The sequence below is a fragment of the Crocodylus siamensis genome, chromosome 2 (assembly GCF_052110815.1).
Source record: "Crocodylus siamensis isolate JL-2025a chromosome 2, ASM5211081v1, whole genome shotgun sequence".
Classification (NCBI taxonomy): Eukaryota; Metazoa; Chordata; order Crocodylia; family Crocodylidae; genus Crocodylus; species Crocodylus siamensis.
Window position 1 is genome coordinate 171,076,507 of NC_143396.1, and position 14,047 is coordinate 171,090,553.

The following is a 14,047-nucleotide window of genomic DNA, read 5'->3' on the forward strand; positions in this document are numbered from 1 at the left end:
AAGGAGGGAGAGACAGAGACAAGGAGTGCCATGAAGGATGGAAGTGGGAGGGAAAAACTGAAGGAGCTGGAAGGAGAAAGGGAAGAAGTAGTGGGGAGGAACAAGTGATGGAAAGAAAAGAAGGAATAGATAAAGGAAGAAGGAAGGAGAAATGGAGGAAGGGAAATGCTAGGAAGCCATAAAGGAGAATGGAGATGGAAGGGAAGGATGGGTGGGTGGCTTACAGTACATGAATAGGGAGGGGCCAAGAGGAAGGCTGAGAGGCCAAGGCGGGGTGGAGGGAGTGCATAAGTGCAGCTGGCGGGATGAGCAAGATGAATGTTCAGGAAGAAATTGTTGCAAATCCTCCTTGCATTCCAGAAAGGTGACAGAAAACTGGCAAGCAGCAGGCTGGATTCCAGGAACTGCTAATCCTGTAAACGCCCCTTTCTCCTCCTGTGTTTCCACACAGCCAGTATTTGCTGTGGGTCCTATTTCAGAGCACAGGGAGGGTTTTTGTTATCTCTGATACCAAAAAAGATGCAACTGTTGTTGGGCTTCACCAGAACAACATCTAGGGGAAAGTCCAAGGGACCCTGGTGAGGCCAGCCCCAAGAAGGAACCACAGGAAGGTTTGTTTATTGAGGGTTGGATGCTGGCCCTAGTGGTACAAGAGTCCTTGCTAAAATGCGTGCCATGTGGCTGCCTTATTCGGGATTTGCTGGTTAGCCCATCCCATGTCCCTGTTACTTCTCCTGTGATCCAAGTGACGTTGTTGGTTGTTCCTATTGGAAGAAGAAATGATGGTGGAGCCATGTATATCTTCGTTGCAGCCCTGCCTGTTGACAAAGAATACACACAGTCCTGTTCTGTATATGGCAGGTATCTAATGGCAGGAGACAGTCCTTGCTTCCAGCTTCAAGCCTCTTTTAGCCAGCACACAGCCAAAAAACGTTCTTTCTCTCTTTCTCTCTCAGTAGTCTTTTCTTAGGTCGTGCTCTCACTGCTTGTTCTGGTTGCATCTCGTGCTTTTTTGTGGTCTCGTAGGTTTTAGCTTACTGGTTTCCTCCCTTTCTTTTACAAAACAATGCCCAGTGGGATCCCTTGGCTTACAGCTGAATTGCCTTTGCCCTTGTTTAGGGTGAGGACAAATACCTGCATTTCAGCTGGAGGCTACTATAGTCACGATGATCTATTTTGATAAAAGAGCTCAACTCTTCCTTACAGCTGTCTTAAATGAAGGGTTGAAGTGATGCCTAACCCACAACAACATAGCTCTTCTCTGAACCTCTCACTCCAATGGAGCTTAAAATAGTAATGCCTCAAATATTACCCATCCCAGGTAAGAAAAAAGAAATATTATAATCAGTTTCCAGTTTTGAAGTCTTAACTATTCATCTTTTTGCTGCACCTTTCTATTGTGACATTTTCCCATGACCAACACAAAACAATTATACTTCCATCCAAATCTCCTTGGAGTTTTTCTCCTCTTGCCACCTGGGACAGGTCCTTTCCAAGGACTGCCCAAGGAATGTGTGTTGTTCCTATTGAATCTGCTTGTCACAAATTCTTTTCTAATGGAGAATTCATTACTGCAACAATTTCTCCAAGTCAGCTTCTGTCCCCAGTTTTGGGCATCATGCCTGTTGAAGTCCTGTGCTTATGGTTCTTCCTCAAATGGTCGTTATGGATAACTTTGGGTTAATCTTGAGAGTCAGCTGTATTCTTTATAGCTATTTTATTTATTCAGGTCCATAGTCTCTATACAGTTCTTCTTGAGGCCTTTTTAACTAAGGGCTGCTACCCTTCTCTCTCCTGGGGTTTCAGAACCAGACCAGGTATTGTCTTCTGAAAGTTTTCCCATGTGACTTTTCCATGTATGAAGGGTTAGGTTCAGATGTTTCCTGGCAAGGACATGAGATCCTTCAGGTCTGGATCATTGCGTTTATTGGATTATCCAGATGGTCCCATTCTCTTGCTCCTCATCAGGAACCCCATAAAAGGGGTTTACTGAAATCTGTCCTGAGTTTATGCGAAGTATGAGGAATGAGGGGTACTCTGTACTCTCCTTGGCTGCTGTTTGATACATCATGCAACAGTCTGGGAATATGGGAACTTTGGATTGGAAAGGGCCTCCTGGACTATCAAATTCAGTTGACTGCACTCATAGATGATTATTAGCTAAAGGAACCCCCCAAATTTACCACTTCAAACCCTTGCCCACAGCTATAAGGACCAATATTGACACACCAAAAACATTATAATGTGCCACAGGTAAGAGCAGGCGAGATGAGGGCAACAACAGCTTCCCTTTCAGGAAGCCCTTTATGCGCTAAACTCCATTCTTCCATCATTGCATCCAGTGTGCCAGGATCATTTGCATATCTGCAGTTATGGGAAGAGAAGATATTCATCTTTTTTTGAGTACTGTCATCCCCTTCAGCAGTGATTCTAACGAATTCCTTGTTCTTCTCCTTAGTACAGCATTTGCAGTTAGCTCCCTAGCAAGGCCATCAGGATCAGGTATCAGCATTACTGTGTTTGGGTCCAGCCCTATGTATAACTGTGACATCATGACAGTGAAGTTTTCCAACTACTGTGCAAAGTGCCTCTCAGAATTCCTGAATCTAAAGAGCCACTACAAGGACGTACAATCCTTCCTGACCTCAGACTTCTTCTCATACATATAATAATGAAATTGCTCTCTAAATTCAGCTGCAGCTCAGAGTTCCTTTAACTTTGGAGAACTTAGACTTTTGCTGTAATAGGGCATTGCCTGCTCAAATCCATAGTATTTTTGTGTCAATTTTGCCTCCATTACCATAAGCACCTATATCTATGTCCAATATGAAAGGACGTTGGAAATGCAAGTTGGCCAAGACAGGAACAGCTAACTACAGGAGCCTTTTTCAGTTCTAAAAACTAAATCACGTTTTGCTAACCATTGAAACGGATTCCTTTTCTCTGCCAAAATTGGCAAGCACAGGAATTAAATCGTGAGTAACAGGAGCAGTGCCCTACCTTCTTCTGCTTGTATGGAAAGTGCAGAATCCCTGGAAAGATTTGGCTGGTTCTTTTTTGTCAATGGAAACACTCCCCTTGCTGTTTGGGGTCCAAGATAAACTGCCTCTTCTATAAAACCTCTTGTGTTCCTTTGTGTTCAGTCTAAGACTGGAAGCCTTCATTTTATCTCACACCCTTTGTAAAATGTACAATGTACAGTTCTTGTTTCAAAGATTTAGAATAATACCTATGTCTGACAAACAGACAGAGGGAAGAATGGTATTTAATAATACTTTTTCCACTGGCCTTTCAAATGTAGCAGGTGCTTCGCACAAACTCAGATTCATCACTTTACATTGTTCCAAGCTTCATCCTGTGGAGAAGGCAGCTCTTTCCATGTTCTTTGGATCCACTTTCAATTGTAAACATCTGCTGGGTGCACCAGGAACATAAGCCTCTACAGATCTTTCGCTAGTGTAGGTGGAAACACTTCCTTTTGCTTGTGGCTCTTAGCTGTGCTTTGGCCAGCTCAGGCTGGTGGTTGGCTCTAAATTGTATGTCAAGGACTTGGAAGGTTTCTTTGTAACTCAGTCTAATTTCTGGTGGTAATTGCTGCTGGACTTTCAGAACTGGGTTAATCACACTGGCTAGAAACCCTTCATGCAGATCTTTCTAGCTGTTAATTTCTACAGTTATGTTTAACTAAGTCAAATAAGTCTCCTATGAATATTTTCCACTCAGAGATAATGGTCTTTTGCATTATTTAAGCAGGGATAGTTTGACTTCTCCCCATTGGACCTCTGTGGTTTACATACAGGAAAGAAAATCATTGTGAATGTGTGGTCTCGCCTAAGCCACCTGCCAAATTCCACATCCTGATAGCTGACTTTCACTGCAGTGTATGTCCTTTTGAGTTCCTTCTCAATCTGGTTTCTGTGCTCCTTTGGATTTTGCTGTAGAGCCTCTCTGCTAGTAAACTCCAAATTAGCCAAAGCTTTTTTTCATGTCCCAGAATCTGCAGAAAACCTGTAGTCTATGAGACTCATGTTGCTTCTCTGATCTGCTCTGACTGAGCCATCTCACCATTCCAGACTTGAAGTGTTGCAGTTGGACTTCCCCATCTGTCTAGATATTTGGTAGGCTGCACCCAAAGATTCTGCCTCTCCCTGAATGTTTTCCTTTTTCAGGAACCTCCGGATGGTGCTTTAAGTCTTTTTATGAACTCTGCAGCTATTATTTTAGGTCTTTCTTTAGTTCTTTTTGGCCTTCTTTGAGTTCTGTGAGTACATTTGCTCCATCTTGGTGTGACAGGAATGCCAGCTTATAATTTCTCTCCTTGAAAACTGGGTCCCTCTCCTGACACTGGTGTTAGCCCATTTTTGACCTAAGCAGTTAGCCATGTTTGGGGGTGTTGTATGTTGCTCCTCTTAGAAGGAAAATTTGATATTGGAGTCTGTTACTTCTGTAGCGCCATCTTGTTTATAAACAATACATAACATTTAATTTCTCCTAACATAATTGGATTCAAACAGCAGGAGATGGTCTAGCCCTCAGATAAAAGTCTTCTGTCTCACAATTTCACAGGTAGACAAAATGTCATAAAACAAAAGCCAGCAGAACCCCTCTGCCAGCAAAGTCCTTTGTTTTGGATAATGGTATATGTGCGAGTGTTTGGAATCAAACGCTGCTCTTGTTCCAGCTACTTGGTTTAATAATGGAGGCTTAACTGGTTAACTGGGTTTTATTATTTTTATGTTTACTCATTTGACCCTGTGGGCCAGATCCTGACTCTGGGGCCTCTCACCAGCCCAAATGACCCACCTCTGGTGGCCTGATGGGTGGCAGTGGCAGCAGCAGTGCCAGCATTAACCCTTGTGTACTGATGGTGCAGACGCAGTGGCTCAGATGTTGTTCTCTGCAGCTGCCTGAACCACTGCTGGCATGGGGGTTAATATGACCACCACTCACCATGACCCTAAAGGCTGTTGCTATGGGAGACCTGGACCAAACCTGGGACCATGGGAGGTGGACAGCATTGAGAGGGTCCAGAGGAGGACCACTCACATGATCCAGGGACAGCAGGGCAGACCCTATGAGGAGAGGCTACAGGACCTGAACCTGTTCAGCCTTCACAAGAGAAGGCTGAGAGGGGACCTGGTGGCCATTTGTAAACTTAGTAGGGGGGACCAGTGGGGAATGGGAGAGACCTTGTTCCCCCGAGCGCCTCCCAGAGTAACAAAGAATAACGGCCATAAGTTGTTTGAGAGTAGGTTCAGACTAGACATTAGAAGGCACTACTTCACAGTCAGGGCGACTAGGATCTGGAACCAACTTCCAAGGGAAGTGGTGCTGGCTTCTACCTTGGGGGTCTTTAAGAGGAGGCTTGATGATTACCTTGCTGGGGTCATTTGAGCCCAGTTTTCTCTCCTGCCGAGGGCAGGGGGTTGTACTAGAAGATCTGCAAGGTCCCTTCCGACCCTACTTCTATGAATCTATGACCAGAAATTTGGGGTGACCAGCACCTGGACAGTTAGCATCACGGCTGCTCGACTCAAAAACTCAGCAGTCGGCCATGTCACAACGGCATCATCTCCCCAGGTGCTGGCCCCACCAACAGAAATTTCCAGCCCCATGGGCCAGATCCAGAGGTGGGTCTTCCATACCACAAGAATTCCTGTGGGCCAGATGATTCACCTCTGTAGTCCAGATTTGACCTGTGGGCCTGTATGTTTATCACCCCTGTCTTAATTTAAGACGGACAGTTTTATCCCATCTGTCCTGTCATATTGAGACTGCTGATTTAATAGCCCCTTAAATGACAGTGGCACTTACACAGTGAATGGTGGTCACAGAAAGGGACAGTAGACAGCCTCCCTTTCAAGCTTTGAGGAGTACAGACAGAGCTGTTCCTCTTCCTCATCCTGTTGAGGCAGATATGTGCCTTCCCTCACATCTCAGAAGTTTGGGAAAGGCCCAGCCTTGTACATCCTGAATTAGTCATCAACTGCCTCAGCTTCCCACTGCTTCTGAAAGCAGGAGAAAGGAGATGGGGTCTGCACTGTGTCCCAAAGACCATCTTGCTTGGGGAATCCATCACATGAGGGGGAAAGGTGTGCTCTAGCACAGATCAGAGCTTTTCATGCACTGAAGCATTGGAATCTGGTGGGAATACAAATGATGGAATTTCTTTTAGAGCAGAGGATCCATCTTTGTTGATCTTGGGGGCCTCCTGGTTTGGTTGAAGTGCTTCTTTAGGAAAAATCTAAATTGCTGGGCTCTGGTTATATTTGTCCAGATGTGCGCATGTACATTCACTGGGACCACTGGCAGGCTGACCTGCCTGATACACTTAGTCTAGCTGTTGAGCAACCAAAAAGTACTGCTCTAAGGAAACCGTTGAGTATTATTTCCTTGGAACAAACAAGAATGTGTGATTCCAAGACCTTCAGTTAAGGACAAACAGAACTCAGGTAGTTTGAATGACTCGCAACATCTCCCTGCTGGTAACCTAAATTCTGGCACCAAAGCATGAAAGCAGATGCAATGAGTGGTGTAGCGGAATGCATTTACTGATGGCAACTGTGCCAGGAAGCAGCAGATGTTTAATGATGGCTCTGTTTACCCCTCCCCTCCACTACAGGAACGTGTTCAGGTTCATGTCTGACCTGTCTGTCAGAGTGGAAGGGTCAGAACATGCCTTTCTCCCCAGGACATTGCTTTCTAGACACTTGCAAAGACTACCTAGAGAATCTGTGCCCAGCCTGATTTCCATGGGTAGTGGGATTTGAGGAGACATTCTCATGGTCTTTCTCTTTTGTTGAACCTGCACTAAATGAGGAAGGCAGCAACCAGCACCAGATAGTGGAAGAAACATCTCAGGTTTTGTCCTTTTCAAGGGTTTTGTGTTTGGGATTTTGATAGTGGCCACTACCCTGGCATATCAAAAAGGCTTTTTTTTCAGCTGTGTACCAGCATTGTTCAGCTCTGTTTAACACCTGTCTCTGTCTTTATATATAAGGTGACAGAAACCATCAAGGCCAATTACATTCATTGGTGGTTGTGATCTGAGCAGGAGCTTTGAAAGCCTTCATCTGCTGTGAGCCATTCAGTAACATTCCTGGCAGTAGTTTAGTGGGCCAGATATTCTAGCTGCATCTCTTTTGCACCTGCTATAATCTAGGAAGTTAGGATTTATCTTGGAATTAGGCCATTTGCTTTAGCTAGACAAATGCAGAAAGAGAGTTGGGGTCAGTTCTAGTGCCCTCATGAACTCTTAGTACTCTGCTGTGTTGAGCTAAGGTGCCCCCTCAGTCTCTGAATTAGCTTCCAGACTTTGGGTGATTTTTTTATTTTTTTTTTTTGAGCTGAGTATGGCAGCTGCTGGTTTTTAGATCTTCACCCCCTGGCATGGATGGAAGAGCATCCTCACTAGGCAGATGCCCGAAGCAGGAGAATACTCCAAGCAGGAGAGCTAAACAAAAACTCTGGGTCTCTACAATAGCCAGATAGGGGCACAGTTCTGCACAGCTGTCAGGCAATCTCCTGCATGAGGGAACCCTTCTCCACCAAAAGTCACAATTTCTTCTTTCACCAGGGGCCTGGCTTCTAGGGGAAGAGCCAGGGGAGGTCTTTTGGCAAGATCCTGGCTGGGAGGAGGCTACACACCATGCTGTTTCTCTTGAAAGTTTCTTCCTTGGGGCATTAGCTTTGTAGTTACTGCTTCTGCATTAGCTGCCACAATATAATGCCTTCTTGCTCAGGCACCCTATTTGATGCTCCTTCCTTTGCAGGGGAGGGGAGGGGAAAGATCTTGCTTGCCGTGGAGAATCTCTTTTTCCAAAACTTTCTTACCTTGCATTCTGGGAGGATTTGGATAGTTTGGATGTCATGACTAGGGAGAGGTGACATTTTTATGTTTACTCATTTGACCCCGTGGGCCAGATCCTGACTCTGGGGCCTCTCACCAGCCCAAATGACCCACCTCTGGTGGCCTGATGGGTGGCAGTGGCAGCAGCAGTGCCAGCATTAACCCTTGTGTACTGATGGTGCAGACGCAGTGGCTCAGATGTTGTTCTCTGCAGCTGCCTGAACCACTGCTGGCATGGGGGTTAATATGACCACCACTCATCATGACCCTAAAGGCTGTTGCTATGGGAGACCTGGACCAAACCTGGGACCATGGGAGGTGGACAGCATTGAGAGGGTCCAGAGGAGGACCACTCACATGATCCAGGGACAGCAGGGCAGACCCTATGAGGAGAGGCTACGGGACCTGAACCTGTTCAGCCTTCACAAGAGAAGGCTGAGAGGGGACCTGGTGGCCATTTGTAAACTTAGTAGGGGGGACCAGTGGGGAATGGGAGAGACCTTGTTCCCCCGAGCGCCTCCCAGAGTAACAAAGAATAACGGCCGTAAGTTGTTTGAGAGTAGGTTCAGACTAGACATTAGAAGGCACTACTTCACAGTCAGGGTGGCTAGGATCTGGAACCAAGTTCCAAGGGAAGTGGTGCTGGCTTCTACCTTGGGGGTCTTTAAGAGGAGGCTTGATGATTACCTTGCTGGGGTCATTTGAACCCAGTTTTCTCTCCTGCCGAGGGCAGGGGGTTGTACTAGAAGATCTGCAAGGTCCCTTCCGACCCTACTTCTATGAATCTGCTCAGCCAAAAGTAATCCACCTGCTAAAGTGAGACGTGTGAGTGGGTGAAGGATCTCCATTGTCCAACTCTTGACTGTCTGGGGCAGGGCCATTGGGAAGGGTGGTTTTCTCCCCTGTGCTGGGGGATAATCCTCATTTCTCTGACCTAGTAATTCTAAAAATCCTTCATGGGCTTTTATGACACTTGAGAGGAAGAAGCACTTCTGGGCTAAGGCCCAACAGGAACAGAACCAGCTCAGAGGCTTGATATGGGAGTGGGAGGACAGGCTCTAAATGTCTTCTTGCCTTAATGATGTGATAATGCCAAAGTAGAGGGTGCTGCTAGATCAGATCACTGTCTTGAGCACGACTCTCTCTGGAGTGTACTATCTTACCCCAGTACCCTGCCTCTCTTTTCCAGGACCACTGCTACCCGATTCCTGATTATCATCTCGCACCATTGTCCCACATAGACTAGCTCATGTGCTGCTCTGCCTTTCTCCCCTTTGCAGGGATCTAGATCATCATACCCTACTTAAAGGACCAGTGCTTCCTTTTTCATAAAGCAAGTATGCTTCAGTTCAGGAAGGCGTACTTCAAAGGTTTGGGGTCTTTGTTTTGTTTGGGACTGTTGAAGGAAGCCCAGCTCTCTCTGATGCCAGAGAAATGGGTTGAAAGGATTGATGTGTTCTGAATTTGAATTCAGGTGCTTGGGATTATGTCTCAGCATGAAAGGCCATGGCCCTTACTTAGGTGTTGCAGCTTGAGGGACTGGTGTCGGTCTAAAGGGCCAGTGTCATTGTTTTGGATTACTTGCAATATCTTTTATCTTGGCCTCTCCCACCAGTTGTGTGGTTTCAGACCCACTGAACCTTTGAAAGAATTAGATGGTTTCCAAAAACAAAGCTGACTTCTGGAACAAGGCAGTTCGTTAATTTATTCCAGAGAACAGGCATAATTCATCTCCCTGACAGGGTGTGCTGATAAATCCCAGCAAGCCTTTCCTCCTCCACCTCACCATTTGTTTACAATTTGAGGTGAGGCAGCTGGTGAAGATTCAACCCCAAGCCAAAAAGAAGTGTTTTCAATATGAGACTGACAGGTCTGCATTTTGATCATGGGAATGGGACTGGTGTCTTCCTCCAGGTTCTCCCCATGGTTGGCCCAGCCGGCCACCTCACTGTGGGCTTCTTGTAGGCCCTAGACTGGAGTTAAGACCTACAAGTTCTTACTTGTAAAAGAAGTGCTCCTAGACACTGAGGAGTATGGGTTCTTGGATTGCCTCAGATCCTACATTTCTGCTTGGGGTAAGGAGGGTCCCTCCTTTGGCACAGGAGAGACAGCTGGCAAGAGAATATGTATCTTGGCTGAGTGCTTTTGGGATACATAACACAACACAACTCAGGCTGAGCCCTGTTGTCCCGTTGGTTTTTCATGAGTGAGTCTCCAGTGGCTGGCTAATCCTGGGAAAAGCTCATTTGGTCAAGAGGGGATCACAGAGATCATGATAGTCACATTGTATGTCTTGGGTCTCTGGAATGTCCTTCGGTCAGGTGCTCTGTTGGGTGGGTGTCTGGTGGCATAGGTGAGCAGTAACTGGGCGCGTCTCCATGAGATGTTACTGTGCATTTATTTAGTACTGGTATAATCAAGTACTAAATAAAATTACTATGCAAGTAGCACCGGCGAAAGCCTTTTTAGTGATGCTACTGTGCAGTAGCTGAATAATACTGCACAGTAGCGTATTAGCTTTGTTTCTGCTGTGATGCGCTACTGCACAATATTATTCAGCTACTGCACAGTTAGCATCTTGTGTCGACTCTCCCACTGGGTCACTAACTCATACTGTGGTAGTTGGCTGAAGAAGAGTCCAGTTTTTCTGTTTCAAAGCAGATGCCTATCTCTTATTCTGGAATTTTACAATGGGAGAGAAGCAAGCCAGAGAATGTATGAAACTACTGAGTCTTAATTGGATTGGGGGTCTCTGGATATTTAATCCTGAGGGATGGGGAAGAAACACAAAGGGACACATGGGTGTATAGGTGATTGCAGAAGGAAAGGAATTGATGAGTTAGATGCTCACTTCTGCTAGGTCTCAGCCACAACACACTTCAGTATCTTCTCTGCCCTCCTTTTACTTCTCCTCTTTGTTTCTCTCTTTTTTTTGTCACTTCTCTTTCCCCCCTCCTTTAACCTCAGTTGTAGCTGAGTTCCTCTGCTAGCTTACTAGCCTGCTTGCTTACTTACCCTGATCTTTGATGCTAAACACTGACTTTGGGGAGTTTATAACCTGTCCCTTTTGCTCAGCTCTGGGAGAAATTGCCTAGTCTCCAATCCTGGGCTTCTGAATCTTGTGTTAATTTACTTCTCATCAGCAGAGGCCTTTTGGCTCAAATAATCCTTTTGACCCTAGACCTCTGTGTTCCCGGGACTTTGCCCTCTGACCCTTGCACTCTCACTAGAAAGAACTAGTGTGGCTTTGGCTGCAGCCAGAGCTTCCTTTGGCAGAGATGAGGCCAACCAATGCCTCAGTGATCAGTTTTCATTTTTATTCTAAATAGCAGGGCCTGGGAACCAGAGTCCTTTATCCCCCATCAGTGCCATATTGGCTGCAGTCTTCCATCACAAGCATATGAAGGACCCACAAAATGTATGTAAATAATCTCCAAGCCAACAGGACTTGGGTCCCAGCTGGCCAGGGCCTCATGCAGTGTATTCACGGGTGCCAGGAGCCCCAATTGGGTGGAGTGGAGACTTTTTGAGAGGATGTAAGCATTTTCAAAAAGTGCATTATTATAGAGATAGAGTCAGTGACCCCTCCCCTGACTTGGGGCACATTTTTGCTGTTACAGGCTGGAATTTTTTCTGGGAAGGGTAATTAAGCAGTGCAGCAATGGACTAAAGGAAGAGATGAATTTTTATGTGAAGTTTTTAAATCAAGACTGAGGTATGGACCTTTTTTCCTTCCTAAAAAAGATGTCCTGCACAAGCTAGAAGTTATGGGTTTGATGCAGAAACCACTGGGTGAAATTCTCAGATCTGAATTACTTAGGGGGGCAGCCCAGATAATCGTGGAGTTCCCGTCTAGTCTTACAAGCTGTTAAACAGTCTTTGCCTTAGACCCTGTAAGTTTGCTTAGGATTGTTGCCCATGGAGATGACCTAACTCACAGCCAATCAGGCAGTTTGCTCTTTCTGAAGCTACAGTGAACCAGACCCCGGGGAAGGGGGTTCTGCAGGGCAGTGGCATTTCTGTTTTTCTTGAGAAGCAGGGGGAGGGGGATGTGCCGAGGGGCTCAAGCTCTGCGTCTGTGTGCTGAGCAGCAATCAGTTCAAGTAGACATTAGCCAGACCGTGTTTGTAAGGCTCCTGTTTGCTTTGGGAATCCCTCCCCTCCTTCTTCTTCTCCCTCTTTTAACTGCAGCTGGTTGTCCGTGAGAAGTGCCGAGGTATATACAGGGTAGCCTGCACCATGGGTGCCTGTGGAGGTGATGGGTGTGGTGGGGGGAGATGAAAAGAGACTGTACACTTGCTGGAGAGGTGAAGAGAGCAGGGCTAGAGTGGGTGAGCTGTGTATTTGTGCAAAGTGGAGTGTGTGTGTGTGTGTGTAAGCGTGTAAGCATTGGAGGCTGTGTATATGTTGGATCTGGCTTGTCTGACGACCCAGGCCTGAAGGACCTCTTTAGGATGATTTCAGGGATTCAATTTGTGATGGACCCATGGAAATGAACAGTGAGGGATGGACCACCTGAATAAAAGTGAACAGAAAGAGCAGAGGCCCAGTGTTGGGGGAGATCATAGAATCATAGAAGTCGGGTTGGAAGGGACCTTGTAGATCTTCAAGTCCGACCCCCCTGCCTGGGCAGGAGAAAAACTGGGCTCAAATGACTCCAGCCAGGTAGGCATCAAGCCTCTTTTTAAAGACCCCCAGGGTAGGAGCCAGCACTACTTCCCCTGGAAGTTGGTTCCAGATCCTAGCCGCCCTAACTGTGAAGTAGTTTTTACGGATGTCTAATCTAAACCTACTTTCCAACAATTTATGGCCGTTATTCCTTGTTATGCCAGGAGGCGCTAGGGGAAACAAGGTCTCTCCCAAACTCTTCTGGTCTCCCCTAGTGAGTTTATAGATAGTCACCAGGTCCCCCCTCAGCCTTCTCTTGTGAAGGCTGAACAGGTTCAGGTCCCTCAGTCTCTCATTGTAGTGTCTGCCCTGTTGTCCCCAGATCATGTGGGTGGCCCTCCCCTGGACCCTCTCAATGTTGTCCATGTCCCTCCTGAAGTGGGGTGCACAGAACCGGACATAGTACTCCAGCTGTGGCCTGACCAGTATCGCGTAGAGGAGGAGGATCACCTCCTCCGCACTACTTGAGATGCACCTGTGGATGCATGACAAGGTCTGGTTAGCCCTGCCAACTGTGACCTCGCATTGTCGGCTCATGTTCATCTTGGAGTCAGCAATGACTCCAAGATCTCTTTCTGCCTCCGTGCTCTTGAGAAGGGAGTTTCCCAGCTTATAAGTGTGCTGCTGGTTCCTACTGCCTAGGTGCAGCACCCTGCACTTGTCTGTATTGAAACCCATCCTATTTTCATTAGCGCACCCCTGTAACCTGTCCAGGTCGTGCTGTAATCTGTTCTTCCCTTGTAGTGTGCCCACCTCGTCCCAAATCTTGGTATCATCAGCAAATTTAAACAGGCTGCTTTTTACCCCGTCGTCCAAATTGCTGATAAAGAGATTGAACAGCATGGGCCAAGGACCAAGCCCTGGGGGACTCCACTGCCCACTTCTCCCCAGGTTGAATATGACCCGTCCACCACCACCCTCTGAGTACAACCCTTCAGCCAATCTGCAATCCATCTGACTGTGTAGGCATCAATGCCACAGTCGCCTAGTTTTGTAATGAGGATGGGGTGGGAGACAGTGTCAAAGGCCTTGCTGAGGTCCAGAAAGACTACATCCACGGCGACACCTGCATCCAATGCTTTTGTGACCTGATCATAAAAGGCAATCAGATTGGTCTGACATGACCTGCCCCTAATGAAACTGTGCTGGTTGCCCTTGAGCATCATCCCTGAAGCCGGCCCGTCGCAGATGTGCTCCATGGTGATCTTCTCAAAGAGTTTCCCTAGGATTGAGGTAAGACTGACGGGCCTGTAGTTGCTGGGGTCTTCCCTCCTCCCTTTTTTAAAGATGGGGACTATGTTGGCTATCTTCCAATCATCTGGCAGCTGGCCCGAGCACCATGAGCGCTCGTAAAGCCGTGCCAAGGGCCCTGCAATAACCCCTGCTAGCTCCCTCAACACCCTGGGGTGGAGAGCATCTGGACCCGCTGATTTGAACACATCCAGTCCCTCCAGAAGCTCTCTAACCTGGTCCTCCCCAACCTGAGGTTTGGAAGCGTTCCCGTTGAGTCCGTCTTGCATCACGGTGAGG

At 46.9% G+C, this 14,047-nt stretch overlaps 1 protein-coding gene across 5 annotated transcripts in view; it reads left to right on the forward strand.

The window, feature by feature from the left end:
- The window catches only part of MYRF (myelin regulatory factor), a 124,571-nt gene that overhangs the window by 63,861 nt on the left and 46,663 nt on the right, over window positions 1–14,047 (forward strand). The window lies entirely within an intron of this gene.